This window comes from Bufo bufo, chromosome 5, assembly GCF_905171765.1.
Source record: "Bufo bufo chromosome 5, aBufBuf1.1, whole genome shotgun sequence".
Classification (NCBI taxonomy): domain Eukaryota; kingdom Metazoa; phylum Chordata; class Amphibia; order Anura; family Bufonidae; genus Bufo; species Bufo bufo.
In genome coordinates, this window is record NC_053393.1 from 548,223,074 (window position 1) to 548,242,929 (window position 19,856).

The 19,856-nt window shown below is 48.3% G+C and overlaps 1 long non-coding RNA gene across 1 annotated transcript; it reads left to right on the forward strand.

Moving 5' to 3' along the window:
- Positions 1–643: 643 nt before the first annotated feature.
- On the forward strand, positions 644–11,858 carry LOC121002023. Its single transcript, XR_005779198.1, has 3 exons — positions 644–696; positions 10,800–10,902; positions 11,848–11,858. It is a non-coding gene; the product is annotated as an uncharacterized LOC121002023 (long non-coding RNA).
- The last annotated feature ends 7,998 nt before the right edge of the window (positions 11,859–19,856 follow it).

Sequence of the window (19,856 nt, forward strand, 5' to 3'; positions counted from 1 at the left end):
CCATGGGCAAGGAGCGCTTTCATTGTGGCAAAGGGGTTGGGTTAAGAAATTGGCATTGGAGGTTGGGGCGCCGTTTCAGTTTTCACCTCAGGCAGCAGAAAGGCTAGGTGCACCCCTGCACCCTGCGTAACGTAATGGTATATGGGAATACGCTAATACATTATAAGTATAAAATAATATGCAAGAGAGTAATTCCTAATGGGGTTTTTAAAAAAAGGTATAAAAAAAATGAAGTAAATAAAAAAAAGCTTGCATGAATGATAATAAATAAGCGATTGTAAGTGACAGAAAAAGTGACAAAAGTAAGTGACAAAAAACCCACTTATTAGGTATCCACATGACCGAAATTACCCGAACAACTCATTTAACAGGTTATTCAGTGTGAAATATGTAGTGTCAACAATAAAGTAAATAAAAAAAGAAATAAGCAACGTCCAAAATAGCTTTTTCTATATATACGATGTAAACCAAAAAAATAAAGTATATACAATACAAATGTTCTCAAACAGCGCCAAAAAGCACCCCCCCCCCCCCCCCTTATCAGTGCCCCTTTCATGATGAGATTATGTGGGGGCGCAGCACCTCTGTATGACCACTAGGTGGAGCTTTCTGTATGGAATGCCCAAGCTGAAAGTGAAACTGTTCCTAGGCTGTGACTCCATTACCGGGGTGAGGCGGTGGACACCGGAGCTGCTGGTAACAGAACACGTATATCGCTGTCTGGTGCGGACATTTCTCGACAGACCAGCACCGTCATGCAGACTAGATCACACTGAGGATTTTAGGCGCGGATTTCACTGTGGATTTTGTGCCAGGCTGCATCTGCGCTGAAATCATTTCCCATTGTTTTCAATGAAGTTCATGAGACGGAGGGTTTTTCAAGACCACGCCAAGAATGTCCAGGGCCACTCCTGGTGCGGACCCCTCGCAAAGCCACAGCAGGAGTTTGCTCGTGGTTTAGCTCCACTCAATTTATTTATTTTCTCACGTATATAATGCAGCCATATTCCAAAACTCTATCCATGAGTTCCCGATTGGCGTACGTGTATTATATTGTGCTAGCAGAAGGCGCCGGCTTCGCTCGGGTATATTTCATCTATTTCACGTAATGTTTGTGTAGTGTACGGGAACTGTAATACCCGTCACTACCAAAGTGTCACTTGGTGTGCTGTCGTCCCTCCTAATTATGGGGAAGTTGTTATATGTCAGTTTTATAAAATGTCATGTAATGTAATGTTATGTATTTCCCTGGTACTGTGAAACTTGCATGTACAGGCCTGCTAGGGGTGTCATTCCAGCTTCTAGTATCTAGAGGGAGCTAGGGAGCCCTAGTTTATATAAGGCCCAGTCAGGGAAGTAGAGGGCAGACGGAGTCTAGTGTCTGTAGTCTACAGTTGGAGATTAGACAATGTCTGAGACAAGTCCAGGCCGGAAGCCTGCTGCCCAGGAGAAGATTCCCTCCTGAATTCCCATATGCAGAAACAGGAATATCTTAGCTAAAGAGCCTGAGAAAGAAGCAGCTGAAAGAGACAGAGGCAAAGTGCAGAGAAGCAAGAGGTACTCAAAATAACAGAGGAGGTACTTTCTAAAGCTATAGCCAAGGATATAAAGCCAGAACTAGGTTATTGGGCCTTGGTGAAGAATTGCTATATTCCAGCATCAGACAGAAATAGAGTGCAAGCTCCTGTGCTGCAAGTCCTGTGTTCAACACTCTGTAATCACCTTGCTCAAGCTGTAATTGCCTGCATCAACCGTATTGCAAAATCGACTGTATGCCAAGGAACTGCGATTCCAATATTGTCTCTGCATGAAAACTACTAAAGTTGGAGTTCTGTTTTAATACCACGTGTTCCTCAATTTATTCCTGCTATCCGCAAACGGCGTGCCACCGTTTACTTGGCACTGGCGTCACGAACTATCTATACCATCACCTGCCCTTGCAGAGAGTCAGCCGTACCAGGTTAGTGTCTATTGCACTACATCACCCAGAAACACCTACTGCACACAACTTGAGTACGCTGCATTTGTCTGTGTCATTAAAAGATATCGACAGTATCCACTATAACAGTGACCTCTACAGCCCCCCACCCCTTAACAGTGACCTCCACAGCCCCCACCCCTTAACAGTGACCTCCACAGCCCCCCATCCCTTAACACTGACCCCCCCACAGTGCCGTATCTCCTTAAAATGGGACTTCCACAGCAGCCCATCCCCTTAACTTTGACCTTCACAGCAGCCTGTCCCTTTAACAGTGAGTTCCACAGCACCCCATCCCCTTGACAGTGACCTCCACAGGGGTCCGCCCCCTTAACAGTGGCCTCTACCATAGGTTACAGTCCCCTTAACTATGACCTCCACCATTCCCGGCCCCCTTAAAAGAAACCTCCACAGCGGCTGCCCCTTTAACAGTGACTGCCACAGTACCCAGCTCTCTTAACAGTGACCTCAACGTACCCCGCTGCCCCTTTAATAGTGGCGTTCACAGTCCCCTCCTCCCTTAACAGTGACCTCCACAGTGCCCGCCCCTTTAACATTGACCTCTACAGCACCCCACCCCTTAACACTGACCTGCATAGCGGACCATCCCCTTAACTGTGATCTCCACCGTTCCCTGCCCCATTAACAGTGACCTCCACAGCGGCCTGTCCCTTTAACAGTTTCCTACACAACACCCCGTCCCCTTAACAGTGGCCTCTACAGCATTCTGTCCCTTAACAGTGACCTCCACAGCAGCCTGCCCCTAGGGTGGCCAGAGGTTTTAGGCCGGACAGTCCGGCTTTCAGACTCCCTGCCCTCCGTCCGGCTCAGGGCCTGGACAGACAGAGGGATGTCCTTTTGAACAGCTCACTCTCAGACAGCGGCACTGTGCTGTCTGAGTGTGAGCTGCAGGAGAAAGTCACCGTCCCTCCCTCCCCTGCAGCTGACAGAAGTTGATTTTTACCTTCATTTTTTCAATCCCCATCTGCTGCAAAGTGGGATTGGGCGTGGCCTAACTGAGTCGGAGCGTGGCTTAGCGGGAACTGGGGGGGGGGGGGGGTTAGGTCCATCTCACCCTACCTACCACTTGAACTGTGACCTCCACTGCACTCCACTCCCTTAACCGTGTCATCCACTGCGCCCTGCCCCTTTAAAGCTGACCTACAGCAGTTAAGAAAAACGGCTGCGTTGTTATGGAAGCCTGGTGTAAAACTGTGTGTATGTGGAGACTAAGGGCCTGCAAGCTTCTATTGGCTGAAAAGGGTCATGTGACCAGGCTTCTATTGGCTAATGCATTTTTTAGGAATATCTCAGGAACGGTATGTGCTAAAGAGCTGAGACCCAGTCTAAAACCTTCCCGGACACCTGATGTACCTGTGTGCCAAATATTGTGATTGTAAATGCAACGGTGCAAATTACTTTAGCGGACATACACACACTCAGCTTTATATATATATCTATATTTTTTTTATAGATCTTTTTAGTTTTTTTCGTCGAGAGAAGCGGCCATCGAAAAAGAGTGGTGGGTGGGAAATGTCATGAATTATTGAATGTATTTAAATTTAAATATTGTGATTTTTTTTTCTTGTTTGTTATCAAAAATAAAAAATAAATCACAATATTTTAATTTAATAACATTCAATAATTCATGACATTTCCCACCCACCACTCTTTTTCGATGGTCGATTCTCTCGACGAATAAAACAAAAAAATAAAAATAAATCTCGCTCCTCTAGTCCTCCTCTCTCCCCCACCTCCATCCCCCGGCCTATACCAACCATTTCGGCCATATTCTAGAAAATCTATGTTTTTTCTTCCTGTTTACCAGATGAGATTCCTCACAAACCAGTGAAATTCTAGTAAGCTTCTCCCATTCCTTGATCGTGGGTACAGCACTTTATATATTAGATGGGCTCCACTGAGACTACATTAAGGTGGCCGCCTTAATCTCTGTACTGTAAGTAGCGTACACAAATATATTTCTTATCAAATCCAGACATTTATGCATGCGCCGCTACTTACAGTAAACGAGACTACTAATGTCTCACGGTAATGGCTGTAGTGTACTCTCAGCGGAGCTGTATGAGATAAAACTGACTGTTCTCCTCATTCTCGGGGTCAGTACGATTACAGCGATACCAGATTTATATCGTTTTATGGATTTTGGTTTTACATTGTTCCCTATGAGATAAAACTGACCTGTTCCCTTCATCCTCCTGGTCAGTACGATTACAGTATAATGTATAAAACCGCGGCACTCAGGTAAGTTGATGAATAATGTTTTTTTATTCTTTTTTATCCTTTTTTATCTTTTTATCCATCCAGGAAAATTAATAGACTAAGGCCAACGTAACGTTTCGGTCTCGTCCCGAGACCTTTTTCAAGGCCTGAATACAGGAGACATCTGGTGCACTGGATGGATAAAAAAGAATAAAAAAACATTATTCATCTACTTACCTGAGTGCCGCGGTTTTATACATTATACGTTTATCAGTTTTACCGCTGAGCACCAGAACATATTTACGGAGTGCCGTCCAAACAACCTTCAGTATGATTACAGTGACATTTATATGGTTTCCCTGTAAATGATGTAGGTCTGGATAGTACTGCTTCTTTGTCTGTCCCTGCGAATTAAATAAGCACTGATAGTACTGCCTCCCTGTCAGTATTATCGTATTGTTTTCTTGTCTCTAGCAGTAAATAATGTAGGCACTTGTAGTTCTGCCTTTCTATAAATGATTAAGGCAGTGTTGTTACTACCTCCCTGTCTCCCCCTGCATATGATGTAGGTACAGATAGTACTGCCTCCCTGTCTCCCCCTGCATATGATGTAGGTACAGATAGTACTGCCTCCCTGTCTCCACCTGTATATGATGTAGGTAGAGATAGTACTGCCTCCCTGTCTCCCCCTGCATATGATGTAGGTACAGATAGTACTGCCTCCCTGTCTCCACCTTTATATGATGTAGGTACAGATAGTACTGCCTCCCTGTCTCCCCCTGCATATGATGTAGGTACAGATAGTACTGCCTCCCTGTCTCTCCTTGTAATTGATGTAGGTACAGACAGTACTGCTTCCCTATAAATTATGTAGGTACAGATATTACTGCCTCCCTGCCTCCCCCTGTAAATGATGTAGGAACAGATAGTACTGCCTCCCGTTCTCCCTGTAAATGATGTAGGAACAGATAGTACTGCCTCCCTGTCTCTCCTTGTAATTGATGTAGGTACAGACAGTACTGCTTCCCTATAAATTATGTAGGTACAGATATTACTGCCTCCCTGCCTCCCCCTGTAAATGATGTAGGAACAGATAGTACTGCCTCCCTGTCTCCCCCTGTATATGATGTAGGTACAGATAGTACTGCCTCCCTGTCTCTCCTTGTAATTGATGTAGGTACAGACAGTACTGCTTCCCTATAAATTATGTAGGTACAGATATTACTGCCTCCCTGTCTCCCCCTGTATATGATGTAGGTACAGATAGTACTGCCTCCCTGTCTCCCCCTGTATATGATGTAGGTACAGATAGTACTGCCTCCCTGTCTCTCCTTGTAATTGATGTAGGTACAGACAGTACTGCTTCCCTATAAATTATGTAGGTACAGATAGTACTGCCTCCCTGTTTCCCCCTGTAAATGATGTAGGAACAGATAGTACTGCCTCCCGTTCTCCCTGTAAATGATGTAGATACAGATAGTACTGCCTCCCTGTCGCCCTCTGTAAATTATGTAGGTACAGATTAGTGATCGACGAACATCGGCCGGGACGGTTCGCGAACGCGATCAAATGTTCGCGAACCGCGCGTTTGCGGCGGGCCCCATTCACCTTAATGGCAGGCGAACCTGAAAAACCTTCAGGTCATATTTGCAGCCAGCAAACACTTACTAGAAGTGCTCAAATAGTCCCACAACATGGACAGTGATATACCAGAGGGGGATAATTGGCAAAAATGCCCACAAAAAATATGTATTTTAATTAGGGGCCATTTTTATGCGTCTTAAAGGGAAACTCTCAAAAATGTGCCCTGATGGAGACAAGAAATTTTTTATTTCCTATCGGTTTGATGTATAGAAATGTGCAGCACTCCACGTTTTTGTATCCTGCAGAGTCCAGTAAAAAAAATGCATACGTTAACGTAATATTTTTTTATACCATGGAACTGTATGGTGAACGGACGCCACTGTACGGCATCAGTCTGAGGCATCTGTTAACGCATACATTTTTGGCATGCATTAAATGGATGGCATAAATAGGATGTGAACCCAGCCCTAGTGTTAGAATAATCACCAGTACACAGCGGAGCAGCGTGGCGGAGAGGGGGGGGCCGCCATCTACTGACAGAGCGCTAACTGGTCCTGGTGGTCAGGGATGAAACTGTGTTTCCCAAGGATCATTTATCTACTGGGAAATACAGGGCGCAGTATAATACACTAGAATACATATAATATAAAGATATTAGCCCTACCCCCGAATAATAATACAATTAGGTGATCACTTATTATATAGAAATACGTCTATGTTAGGCGTATTTCTGACACAGATTGTGGCGCAAAGGTCCTTAGCACCGCAATCTGCATATTTTTCCCGCTCATGCCAGGTCTAAAAAGTTGGCGTGGGCAGGGAAAGGGATACAGTTATGGCCATCCAGTTATTGGATACCACCATCATACCGTGACCGGATAACACCTCTGTACAGTGACCGGATACCACCGCCATACCGTGATCGGATAAAAGGGTATAAGAGGGCACAGTACAGGGAATGGCTAGGGGCACTGCACAGGGTGTGGTAAGAAGGCACAATGCAGGGTATAAGGGGGCACAGTACGGGGTGAGGGGCACAGTATAGGATGGGGGGCACAGTACAGGATAGGGGGCACAGTCATCATAATGAGAGGCAGAGGAGTGAGAAAAGGGTGTGATTATGTGGCTAGAGATAAAAAATGTAATTGTCGGCCAGTACAGGCCCCAAAAATGCGGCAATAGGCATTCACCTGACAGCAAAGAACTTTGGATTCTGTGGCTGGAGGTACCTTAGGTGGTCACAGGATAAATATGTAACTGTCGGCTAGTAAAGGCCCCAAAAATTAGGCATTCAACTGACATAAAAGGCCTTTTATGCCGCTGTATTTACCTAAGACAGGGACCATGATTTGTTCTGGGTGGTGGCGGATATTTGTGGAAATTCAATCAAACGTGGTTGACTCGTCACATGTGTTGAATTCCTCCGAGATCCATGCCTCATTCATTTTTAGAAATGTGAGGTAGTCCACACTGTCGTGGGCTTGGCGAGTCCGCTTATCGGTCATGATCCCCCCCCTGCTGCGCTGAACGTCCTTTCAGACAGGACACTCGACGAGGGGCAAGCCGAGAGTTCCATGGCAAATTGTGCCAGCTCTGGCCACAGGTCAAGCCTGCACGCCCAGTAGCCATGGTGTTCATCGCTTCTCAAGACCATCCACATCGGCCGTTAACCTGATGTAGTCGGACACCTGTTGGTCTAGGCGTTCCCTGAGGCTGGATCCGGAGGACGGCTGTCGATGGGTCGGCTGCAAAAATGATCTCATATCCGAAGTCAACAACACATCTTCAAACCGCCCTCTTCTGGCAGGCGCTGTTGGATTGTTACCCACAACTGTTTCTCTGTGGGTGGAAATTCCTCTGCCAGTGCCCGCAAAAGCAGAATGCAGCATTTCTCAAAGAAAGGCCTGGAAGTGCTGCATTATGCCAGCCCTCTGTGATGGTGGTAACATTTCCGCCATGTTTGTACTGGGGGTCTAAGCACATTGCCACCCAGTACTGGTCCTTGCCCTTTATGCTTTTTATACGGGGGTCCCTCTTCAAACACTGGAACATGAAGGCCCCCATTTGCACTAAATTGGAAGTGGTGGAGCGCCCTGGCTCCTGCTCATCATCCAGGATAATGTCGTTCTCCTCCCCCCAGCCACGGACAACACCAGGGATCCCCGAAAAGTTTAAAGCCTGCTCTTCCTGCTCCTCCTCCTCTGCCCCGGCACCATCCTCCTCTGACTCCTCTTCAGACTCCTGTTGACTTGTCTCATATGGAGTAGCCCCCCTGGGAATTCATCCAGCATTGCGACTTCCTCATCTTTCTGCTCCGAGTTGGAAAAAAAAACAATCTCCTCAGAACCTGTCCTGCCACAGAGTTAGTACAGGTAGTCGTTAACTGCACGTTTCTGCTTTAGCAGCCTATCAAGCATATACAAGGTGGAGTTCCATCATGTCGGGCAGTCACAAATCAGACATCTGACGGTGTCGCCGCTGAATGTCAGCAAGGTGAGCCATGGCCGTGTAAGATCTTCTAAAATGGCCAGAGATTTTCCTGGTCTGCCACAAGACGTCCTGGACCCCGGGGTATTTGGCAACGAATCTCTGCACGACTAAGTTCAGGACGTGTGCCATGCACGGCACCTGTGTAATTTTGCCCTGTTTCAGCGCGCTCAGCAGATTGGCACCGTTGTCACACACCACTTTACCAACTGTCAAATTGAGCGGGGTTAGCCACTGATCGGCCTGTGACCGCAGAGCTGAAAGCAGTGCAGGACCGGTGTGGCTCTTGGCTTCCAGGCACAACAGCGGCAGCACAGCATGGCAACGTCTCACCTGGCACGTCGAGTAGGTTCTGGGGAGCGCAGCAGAAGAGGCGGTAGCAGCGGAAAAGGAGGAGTCAGCCGAGGAGGAGACGGAGGATGGAGTAGGAGGAGGAGAAGAAGAGGCAGTAACACCAAATCTACACGGGTTGCATGCTTGACGGCCGTCAGAAGGTTCACCCAGTGGGCAGTAAAAGTTATGTACCTTCCCTGCCCTTGTTTGCTAGACCAGGTGTTTGTGGTCAGATGTATCTTGGCACCGACACTGTGTGCCAGAGATATATTCACTTGCCTCTGAATGTGGCCATATAGCTCTGGGATGCCCTTCAGTGAGAAATATTTCCTTCCAGGGACCTTCCATTGCGGTGTTCCAATGGCCACAAATTTTCAAAAGGCCTCTGAGTCCACCAGTTTATATGGCAGTAGTTGGCCGGCTAGCAGTTCTGACAAGCTAGCGGTCAGCCGTTGGGCAAGAGGATTATCCGGCGTCATTATCTTTTTTCGCTCAAACATTTGGGGCAAGGAAGCCTGCCTTCTGCCAGATAAACGCGACAATGGCACAGTGGAAGGTGGAGTGGAGGACAAAAGGGAGGAGAGAGGAGAAGGAGAAGAGGCAGGACGGTGAGCGCCGGGAGTGTGGTTTTGTGGGTTCTGATGGTGTTGCTGCCACTGGGCTCGGTTATGGGAGGCCAGGTGCCTTCTTGAAGGCGGTCGTCCCTAGGTGAGTGTTGGGCTTACTGCGACTTGCTGTATGCGTTGGCAGCAAAGGCTGCAGATGGCAACACTATTGTCAGCAGCGGACCCGTTAAAAAAAGCCCATACTGCGGAGCCATGTGCAGGCGTCCTGTGAGCGCCAAATGTGACCGTACATGGTGGATGGTTCGCTCCAGATACATTTGCAGTCTGATTTTTGCCTCCTGTGCACTGTAAGTTCTGCCTGCTTCTCCTCCTTCTCCTCCCTATCTGCTGCTCCGTCTCTCCCTCTGAACTCCCCTCCTCTTCCTCTCTTGTGGGCACCCACGTGACGTCCATCGACATGTCATTATCGTCACCTTCACCACCTCTGACATTAGAGATCTCGGAGTAGGCAGCAACAGTGGGGACCACCCTCCTTGGGCTGATCTGGGTACTGTCGTCAGACCGCTGGGTGGTGGCCGTTGCTACCTCCTCTTCCTCATCCAATGTCAAGAATGGCTGCGCATCGGTAAGGTCTGGGAATGGATGGGAAAATAATTCCTCTGACCCGACCGGAGGGGATATGGTGGTGGTGGTGTTTTTGGGGGTGCACACAGCAGAGAGTGAGGAGGGTGCAGAAGCGGAAGGCTGAGTGAGCCACTCAACCAAGTCTGGTGCGTCCTTTGACATAATCGCGCGCGCCTTCTGCGCCTGCCCGACCCCTACCACTGCTGCGGAAGGGCCTGCCTCTTCCTCTGCCTGTCATTTTCAAAATGACCCTGTGACAAAAGTCCCTATAGAAGAGCAGTTTGTGGAAGAAGGTATATCACACCCCTGCCTCAATCAGTTTTTTTGGGGGGCAACTGCTAAATCACACCAGTAGAAATTATTTGTTCCAATAGCTTTTGTCCCTCTATATAGCTGCGGTAACGCAGCAGAACCGCACACAACTGCTGCACAATACAAATGCACTATAATATACTTTCTATGTTACAAAGTATATTATAAGTATATCGCACCCCTTAGTATGTCACACCTATCGATAGCACACCTATACCAGTCCTTAAAAGGACTTTTCTGGCCCTATTTGATAGCGTTTGGTGTCCCTAACAGCCTGTCCCTGCTCCACACAGCAACCTCTCCCTACACTGGCAAAAGACTGAATGTAAAATGGCGGCCAGATCGGGTTTATTTATAAGGTAGGGGGTGTGTCCATGTGCTGAAATGTCTCAATTGGCTGTCCTGTACCACCTGATGGATGTGTCATGGGTCAAAGTTCTTCACAATGTAAAAGAATATGGCGGGCGCGAATATCGCCATATGTTCGCTCGTTCGGAGAACAGCGAACAAGCAAAGTTTGCCGTGAAACGACTGCCGGGCGAACCGCAAGGCCATCTCAAGGCCATCTCTAGTACATATAGTCCTGCCTCTCTGTCTCCCCCTGTAAATGATGTATGTACAGATATTACTGCCTCCCTGTACATAATGTAGGCTCTGATAGCACTGCCTCGTTGTCTCCCCCTTTAAATGACAAGAGGCTGACTGAGCAAGGAATGCTGGGAGATTTCACTTCTGACACCTACAGAATTGTGAATGCAGCTTTGGACGAAACACGCTAAAACTAAGGATCAGGACTAGGTGAGTAACGGTGTGTTTAATGTAATGTAATTTAGGTCTCTTTCATACTTGCGTTCTTTTCTTCCGGCATAGAGTTCCATCGTCGGGGCTCTATGCCGGAAGAATCCTGATCAGTTTTATCCTAATGCATTCTGAATGGAGGGAAATCCGTTCAGGATGCATTAGGATGTCTTCAGTTCCGGAACGGAACGTTTTTTGGCCAGAGAAAATACCGCAGCATGCTGCGCTTTTTGCTCCGGCCAAAAATCCTGAACACTTGCCGCAAGGCCGGATCCGGAATTAATGCCCATTGAAAGGCATTGATCCGGATCCGGCCTTAAGCTAAACGTCGTTTCGGCGCATTGCCGGACCCGACATTTAGCTTTTTCTGAATGGTTACCATGGCTGCCAGGACGCTAAAGTCGCGGGGAGCAGGGGAGCAGCATACTTACCGTCCGTGCGGCTCCCGGGGCACTTCAGAGTGACGTCAGGGTGCCCCAAGCGCATGGATCACGTGATCGCATGCATCACGTCATCCATGCGCATGGGGCGCTCTGACGTCATTCTGGAGCGCCCCAGGAGCCGCACGGACTGTAAGTATACCGCTCCCCGCTCCTACTATGGCAACCAGGACTTTAATAGCGTCCTGGCTGCCATAGTAACACTAAACGCAATTTGAAGACGGCTCCGTCTTCAAATGCTTTCAGTACACTTGCGTTTTTCCGGATCCGGCGTGTAATTCCGGCAAGTGGATTACACGCCGGATCCGGACAACGCAAGTGTGAAAGAGGCCTTACTTCCATTTATATCTGTATGTAAATAGATACATGATATTCAAAGGTGAACACAAAGTCCAGGTGCAGACGTAACAAGCCCTTCATGTACTGATATCAGGCTGCGATGCTCTATTTCCCTGCAATCATCGAGAAATTCTTAAATTAATTGTCATTTTTCACGAAACTGCAGGAGAACCAAGGGTCACGTAGATAGTGAAGCACCATCAACAAGGGTTAGACAATAAATAGGTTTATTATACTCACAAATGTAGCAAAAAATTAGGCATATCATAGAGCTATATAAGCCCTAGTGTCTCTGCCCGACCTAGGTTTCGCTTTCGCCTCATCAGGGGCCCATACTCCACCTTCATTAGATCATTTCTTTTTTACATGCAAGGGTGAAAGTCTCCTCCTCCCAATAACCATACATTATATAAAATTAAGCCATTAAAATACATCTTAAAACAAATAATACTCCATTTAAAAATAATACCCATATTGTTATTATACTAGTAGGGATGAGCGAACCCGAACTGTATAGTTCGGGTTCGTACCGAATTTTGGGGTGTCCGTGACACGGACCCGAACCCGAACATTTTCGTAAAAGTCCGGTTCGGTGTTCGGCGCTTTCTTGGCGCTTTTTGAAAGGCTGCAAAGCAGCCAATCAACAAGCGTCATACTACTTGCCCCAAGAGGCCATCACAGCCATGCCTACTATTGGCATGGCTGTGATTGGCCAGAGCAGCATGTGACCCAGCCTCTATATAAGCTGGAGTCACGTAGCGCTGCACGTCACTCTGCTCTGATCAGTGTAGGGAGAGGTTGCTGCTGCTGCTGTTAGGGTGAGATTAGGCAGGGATTTACTCTGCAAAAACACTTAATTCAGTGATCGATCTACAGCTGTGGATCATTGAACTGCTGCTATTTAATTGCTCACTGTTTTTAGGCTGCCCAGAGCGTTTTTATGTCACTTTTTTCTTGGGTGATCGGCGGCCATTTTGTGTCTTGTGGTGCGCCAGCACAAGCTGCCACCAAGTCCATTTAACCATCAATAGTGTGGTTATTTTTTTGCTATATCCTACATCAGGGGCTTGGCTGTGCTTGCTATTTTATTGAGGGGTAAAATACAATTGCCAAAATAGCAGTACCCTAAATCTGGTGTTTCAGCTGTGGCTAGCCAATTGTAATACTGTCTGGCAAAGGATATATTTTTGTTCTGGGTTGAAATTCAATTCCCAACTTAGCAATCCCCTAAATATTTTTTTTCTGCTGTATCAGGCCAAGTTTAAATTGATCCTTAAAAGGGTATATTAGATTTAAGGTGCGGATAGTGTCATCCTCAATAACTTCACACGCTACCGTGCATTTCCAAGTTTAAATAATTCTGTCCGTAAACGTATACCTGTCACCCAGCGCCTAAATAATAGGCCTAAAATTTATATTCCGCTAAATCTGTGTTTATTGCTGAGGCCGGTCAATTCATTTAGTGTCCGCCAAAGCACAGTTTTTGTTCTGGGTTGAATACAATTCCCAACTTAGCAATTCCCTAAATTAGTGGTTTCTGCTGTATCAGGCCTACTTTAAATCTATCCATAAAAGGGTATATTAGATTGAAGGTGCAGATAGGGTCATCCTCAATAACTTCACACGCTACCGTGCATTTCCAAGTCTAATTCTGTCCGTAAAAGGGATACCTGTCATCCAGCGCCTAAATACTAGGCCTACAATTTATATTCAGCTAAATCTGTTGATACTGCTGTGGCTGGTCAATCTATTTAGTGTCTGCCAAAGCACAGTTTTTGTTCTGGGTTGAAATACAATTCCCAACTTAGAGCAGAAACCACAAATTTACTATCAGGCCAAGGTTAAATCTATCCATAAAAGGGTATATTAGATTGAAGGTGCGGATAGGGTCATCCCCAATAACTTCACACGCTACCGTGCATTTCCAAGTTTAATTCTGTCCGTAAAAGGGATACCTGTCATCCAGCACCTAAATACTAGGCCTACAATTTATATTCAGCTAAATCTGTCTTTAGTGTTGTGCCTGTATTAGTGTAATACGGTACCTAAATAGATAGCCAGATAGTGTTAGGTGCCTGTAAAAAAAGGCCTGAATTTGAATTCAATACATTGGGCCAAATAATTTTTTTCTTATTGTGGTGAACGGTAACAAGGAGGAAAACATCTAGTAAGGGACGCGGACGCGGACATGGTCGTGGTGGTGTTAGTGGACCCTCTGGTGCTGGGAGAGGACGTGGCCGTTCTGCCACAGCCACACGTCCTAGTGAACCAACTACCTCAGGTCCCAGTAGCCAGCAGAATTTACAGCGATATTTGGTGGGGCCCAATGCCGTTCTAAGGATGGTAAGGCCTGAGCAGGTACAGGCATTAGTCAATTGGGTGGCCGACAGTGGATCCAGCACGTTCACATTATCTCCCACCCAGTCTTCTGCAGAAAGCGCACAGATGGCGCATGAAAACCAAGCCCATCAGTCTGTCACATCACCCCCATGCATATCAGGGAAACTGTCTGAGCCTCAAGTTATGCAGCAGTCTCTTATGCTGTTTGAAGACTCTGCTGGCAGGGTTTCCCAAGGGCATCCACCTAGCCCTTCCCCAGGGGTGGAAGAGATAGAATGCACTAACGCACAACCACTTATGTTTCCTGATGAGGACATGGGAATACCACCTCAGCACGTCTCTGATGATGACGAAACACAGGTGCCAACTGCTGCGTCTTTCTGCAGTGTGCAGACTGAACAGGAGGTCAGGGAGGAAGACTGGGTGGAAGACGATGCAGGGGACGATGAGGTCCTAGACCCCACATGGAATGAAGGTCGTGCCACTGACTTTCAGAATTCGGAGGAAGAGGCAGTGGTGAGACCGAGCCAACAGCGTAGCAAAAGAGGGAGCAGTGGGCAAAAGCAGAACACCCGCCGCCAAGAGAGTCCGTCTGCTATTGGCCACCGCCATCTGGGACCCAGCACCCCAAAGGCAGCTTCAAGGAGTTCCCTGGCGTGGCAGTTCTTCAAACAATGTGCTGACGACAAGACCCGAGTGGTTTGCACGCTGTGCCATCAGAGCCTGAAGTGAGGCATTAACGTTCTGAACCTTAGCACAACCTGCATGACCAGGCACCTGCATGCAAAGCATGAACTGCAGTGGAGTAAACACCTGAAAAACAAGGAACTCACTCAGGCTCCCCCTGCTACCTCTTCTGCTGCTGCCGCCTCGGCCTCTTCCTCCGCCTCTGGAGGAACGTTGGCACCTGCCGCCCAGCAAACAGAGGATGTACCACCAACACCACCACCTCCGTCACCAAGCATCTCAACCATGTCACACGCAGCGTTCAGCTCTCCATCTCACAAACATTTGAGAGAAAGCGTAAATTCCCACCTAGCCACCCTCGATCCCTGGCCCTGAATGCCAGCATTTCTAAACTACTGGTGTCATGACCGCTATCCCAGCAGCAGTCGTGTCGCACCATACGGAGGGGAAGGGGGACCCTTATCTATGGATGGGAAATAGAATGGCCACCCCTGACTAACCCTAAGCTGGCACCTGTCTGCCCTGATACCCTAGACGGGGTGTGAACCCGTGCGGCGAGCAGGATGCCTAAACCCTCAGTCACCCTAACAAGACTAGACTGGGGAAATGCCGATGGGAGCACTAGTCACCATCACTCACGTCTAGGAGAACAACAGGGGAAGACAGCAACAAACAAACAATCAACAGCAGAGATAGACTTATCCAGTCACGAGCAGAGAAGGCGATCCCAAACACGACAGTCCACGCCGGACAAGAGCTCCACAGCAACACCGTCAAACGATCTCCTTCAAAGGTCAGAATAGCACCGGAAGTAAGGACTATATCTGGCAATGACTGCAAGTGAAACTGAAACTAATATAGTATCTGGGAGTGGCAGACAGGACTCACCTGAGAAGGATACCTACAAACTCCCAGTCAGGACAAAAAGGTTCACAAGGCAAAACCAGGATGACATACCCTGAACCACGGAGCAAACTCACAAGCTATCGCGAGTAGCAAGTCGCTGCGACCTTCTCCTCCCAGACCTGTCTGGATCAGTCACAGTCGTGACAACTGGCCTATGAAATGCTGTCATTCAGGCTGGTGGACACAGACAGCTTCAAACAGCTCATGTCGCTTGCTGTCCCACAGTATGTTGTTCCCAGCCGCCACTACTTCTCCAAGAGAGCCGTGCCTTCCCTGCACAACCAAGTATCTGATAAATCAAGTGTGCACTGCGCAACGCCATCTGTGGCAAGGTCCACCTAACCACAGATACGTGGACCAGTAAGCACGGCCAGGGACGCTATATCTCCCTAACTGCACACTGGGTAAATGTAGTGGCGGCTGGGCCCCAGGCGGAGAGCTGTTTGGCGCACGTCCTTCCGCCGCCAAGGATCGCAGGGCATCATTCTTTGCCTCCTGTAGCCTCCTCCTCCTACTCGGCTTCCTCCTCCTCTTCTTCCACCTGCTCATCCAGTCAGCCACACACCTTCACCACCAACTTAGCACAGCCCGGGGTAAACGTCAGCAGGCCATTCTGAAACTCATATGTTTGGGGGACAGGCCCCACACCGCACAGGAGTTGTGGCAGGGTATAGAACAACAGACCGACGAGTGGTTGCTGCCGATGAGCCTCAAGCCCGGCCTGGTGGTGTGCGATAATGGGCGAAATCTCGTGGCAGCTCTGGGACTAGCCGGTTTGACGCACATCCCTTGCCTGGCGCATGTGCTGAATTTGGTGGTGCAGAAGTTCATTCACAACTACCCCGACATGTCAGAGCTGCTGCATAAAGTGCGGGCCGTCTGTGCGCGCTTCCGGCGTTCACATCCTGCCGCTGCTCGCCTGTCTGCGCTACAGCGTAACTTCGGCCTTCCCGCTCACCGCCTCATATGCGACGTGCCCACCAGGTGTAACTCCACCTTGCACATGCTGGACAGACTGTGCGAACAGCAGCAGGCCATAGTGGAGTTTCAGCTGCAGCACGCACGGGTCAGTCGCACTGCGGATCAGACCCACTTCACCACCAATGACTGGGCCTCCATGCGAGACCTGTGTGCCCTGTTGCGCTGTTTCGAGTACTCCACCAATATGGCCAGTGGCGATGACGCCGTTATCAGCGTTACAATACCACTTCTATGTCTCCTTGAGAAAACACTTAGGGCAATGATGGAAGAGGAGGTGGCCCAGGAGGAGGAGGAGGAGGAGGAAGAGGGGTCATTTTTAGCACTTTCAGGCCAGTCTCTTCGAAGTGACTCAGAGGGAGGTTTTTTGCAACACCAGAGGCCAGGTACAAATGTGGCCAGACAGGGCCCACTACTGGAGGACGAGGATGAGGAGGAGGTGGAGGAGGATGAGGATGAAGCATGTTCACAGCGGGGTGGCACCCAACGCAGCTCGGGCCCATCACTGGTGCGTGGCTGGGGGGAAACACAGGACGATGACGATACGCCTCCCACAGAGGACAGCTTGTCCTTACCTCTGGGCAGCCTGGCACACATGAGCGACTACATGCTGCAGTGCCTGCGCAACGACAGCAGAGTTGCCCACATTTTAACGTGTGCGGACTACTGGGTTGCCACCCTGCTGGATCCACGGTACAAAGACAATGTGCCCACCTTACTTCATGCACTGGAGCATGATAGGAAGATGCGCGAGTACAAGCGCACGTTGGTAGACGCGCTACTGAGAGCATTCCCAAATGTCACAGGGGAACAAGTGGAAGCCCAAGGCGAAGGCAGAGGAGGAGCAAGAGGTCGCCAATGCAGCTGTGTCACGGCCAGCTCCTCTGAGGGCAGGGTTAGCATGGCAGAGATGTGGAAAAGCTTTGTCACCACGCCACAGCTAACTGCACCACCACCTGATACGGAACGTGTTAGCAGGAGGCAACATTTCAATAACATGGTGGAAGAGTACCTGTGCACACCCCTCCACGTACTGACTGATGGTTCGGCCCCATTCAACTTCTGGGTCTCCAAATTGTCCACATGGCCAGAGCTAGCCTTTTATGCCTTGGAGGTGCTGGCCTGCCCGGCGGCCAGCGTTTTGTCTGAACGTGTATTCAGCACGGCAGGGGGCGTCATTACAGACAAACGCAGCCGCCTGTCTACAGCCAATGTGGACAAGCTGACGTTCATAAAAATGAACCAGGCATGGATCCCACAGGACCTGTCCATCCTTGTGCAGATTAGATATTAACTACCTCCCCTTAACAATATATTATTGTACTCCAGGGCCACTTCCTCATTCAATCCTATTTTTATTTTCATTTTACCATTATATTGCGGGGCAACCCAAAGTTGAATGAACCTCTCCTCTGTCTGGGTGCCGGGGCCTAAAATATCTGACAGTTGGCCTGTTCCAGTGGTGGGTGACGTGAAGCCTGATTCTCTGCTATGACATGAAGCCTGAATCTCTGTTACGGGACCTCTCTCCTCTGCCTGGGTGCCTGGGCCTAAATATCTGACAGTGGCCTGTTCCAGTGGTGGGTGACGTGAAGCCTGATTCTCTGCTATGACATGAAGCCTGATTCTCTGCTATGACATGAAGACTGATTCTCTTCTGACATGAAGCCAGATTCTCTGCTATGGGACCTCTTTCCTCTGTCTGGGTGCCGGGGCCTAAATATATGACAATGGACTGTTACAGTGGTGGGTGACGTGAAGCATGATTCTCTGCTATGACATGAAGACTGATTCTCTGCTGACATGAAGCCTGAATCTCTGTTATGGGACCTCTCTCCTCTGCCTGGGTGCCGGGGCCTAAAAATATCTGACAGTGGCCTGTTCCAGTATCGGGTGACATGAAGCCTGAATCTCTGTTACGGGGACCTCTCTCCTCTGTCTGGGTGTCGGGGCCTAAATATATGACAATGGACTGTTCCAGTGGTGGGTGACGTGAAGCCTGATTCTCTGCTGACATGAAGCCTGATTCTCTGCTATGACATGAAGACAGATTCTCTGCTGACATGAAGCCTGATTCTCTGCCATGAGACCTCTCTCCAATTGATATTGGTTAATTTTTTTTATTTTTTTATTTTTATTCATTTCCCTATCCACATTTGTTTGCAGGGGGATTTACCTACATGTTGCTGCCTTTTGCAGCCCTCTAGCTCTTTCCTGGGCTGTTTTACAGCCTTTTTAGTGCCGAAAAGTTCGGGTCCCGATTGACTTCAATGGGGTTCGGGTTCGGGACGAAGTTCGGGTCGGGTTCGGATCCCGAACCCGAACTTTCCGGGAAGTTCGGCCGAACTTCTCGAACCCGAACATCCAGGTATTCGCTCAACTCTATATACTAGTCTTCCGCCTTAAATACATTTTGCTATTGGAATCAATTCCCAATTTAATAGCTGTTTCAAGCAAGTTGTCCGATTTAATCTAAGAGAGGTTCACACAACTCGTTCATTCACAATATATCGGAGCCTCAAAACCTGGTCATCTTGGCTGTTTGTATCACTGTCCCGATCACGAGGTCTAATACAGCCAATAGAGGGTTACACATCCCTTTCATTCATGAAAATCACATACTCAGGTCAATCCCATTCATTATTTAGGTCACATGTTCTTCTCTAACCAATTGAAAATTCCCCACTCTTACTGCTACGCTTGGAGCCAAGTGGACACATTGCTAATTATCTCACAGATTACTAAGGGACTACTGTCATTTTGGAGCACTTCCACCATATCGAACATGTCTTGAGGTCAAACTCAATGTTCAGTCCCTGTGGTTGCAGTGTATCCAGTTTATAAATCCACTCCACTTCACAGCGATTTATTCTAGCAATTGGATCTCCTCCCCGCCACTTTCATTTAATTCTATTTCGGTGAACATTAGTCCATTGGGGTCTTTCGCATGAACTTTTTTAAAATGTAAGGGGACACTATGTGTTTCCAAGCCTTTCTTGATATTACGGATATGCTCCTGAACCCTTGTTTTTAATTTCCTCATTGTTCATCCCACATCAGGGGCGTAGCTAGAAATGCATGGGCCCCATAGCAAAAAAAATTAATGCCCCCCCCCCCACATATCTATCGGGCCTCCCACCACCCCTTCCAGAGCTCCCACCCAAACACCTATCCTAGTTCTCCCACTGCTCAATTGGGGACGGAGCAGCGGTTCCAGCGAAATAGCGGCTGGTCGGATCCGACAGGACTGAACAGCCTCCCGGA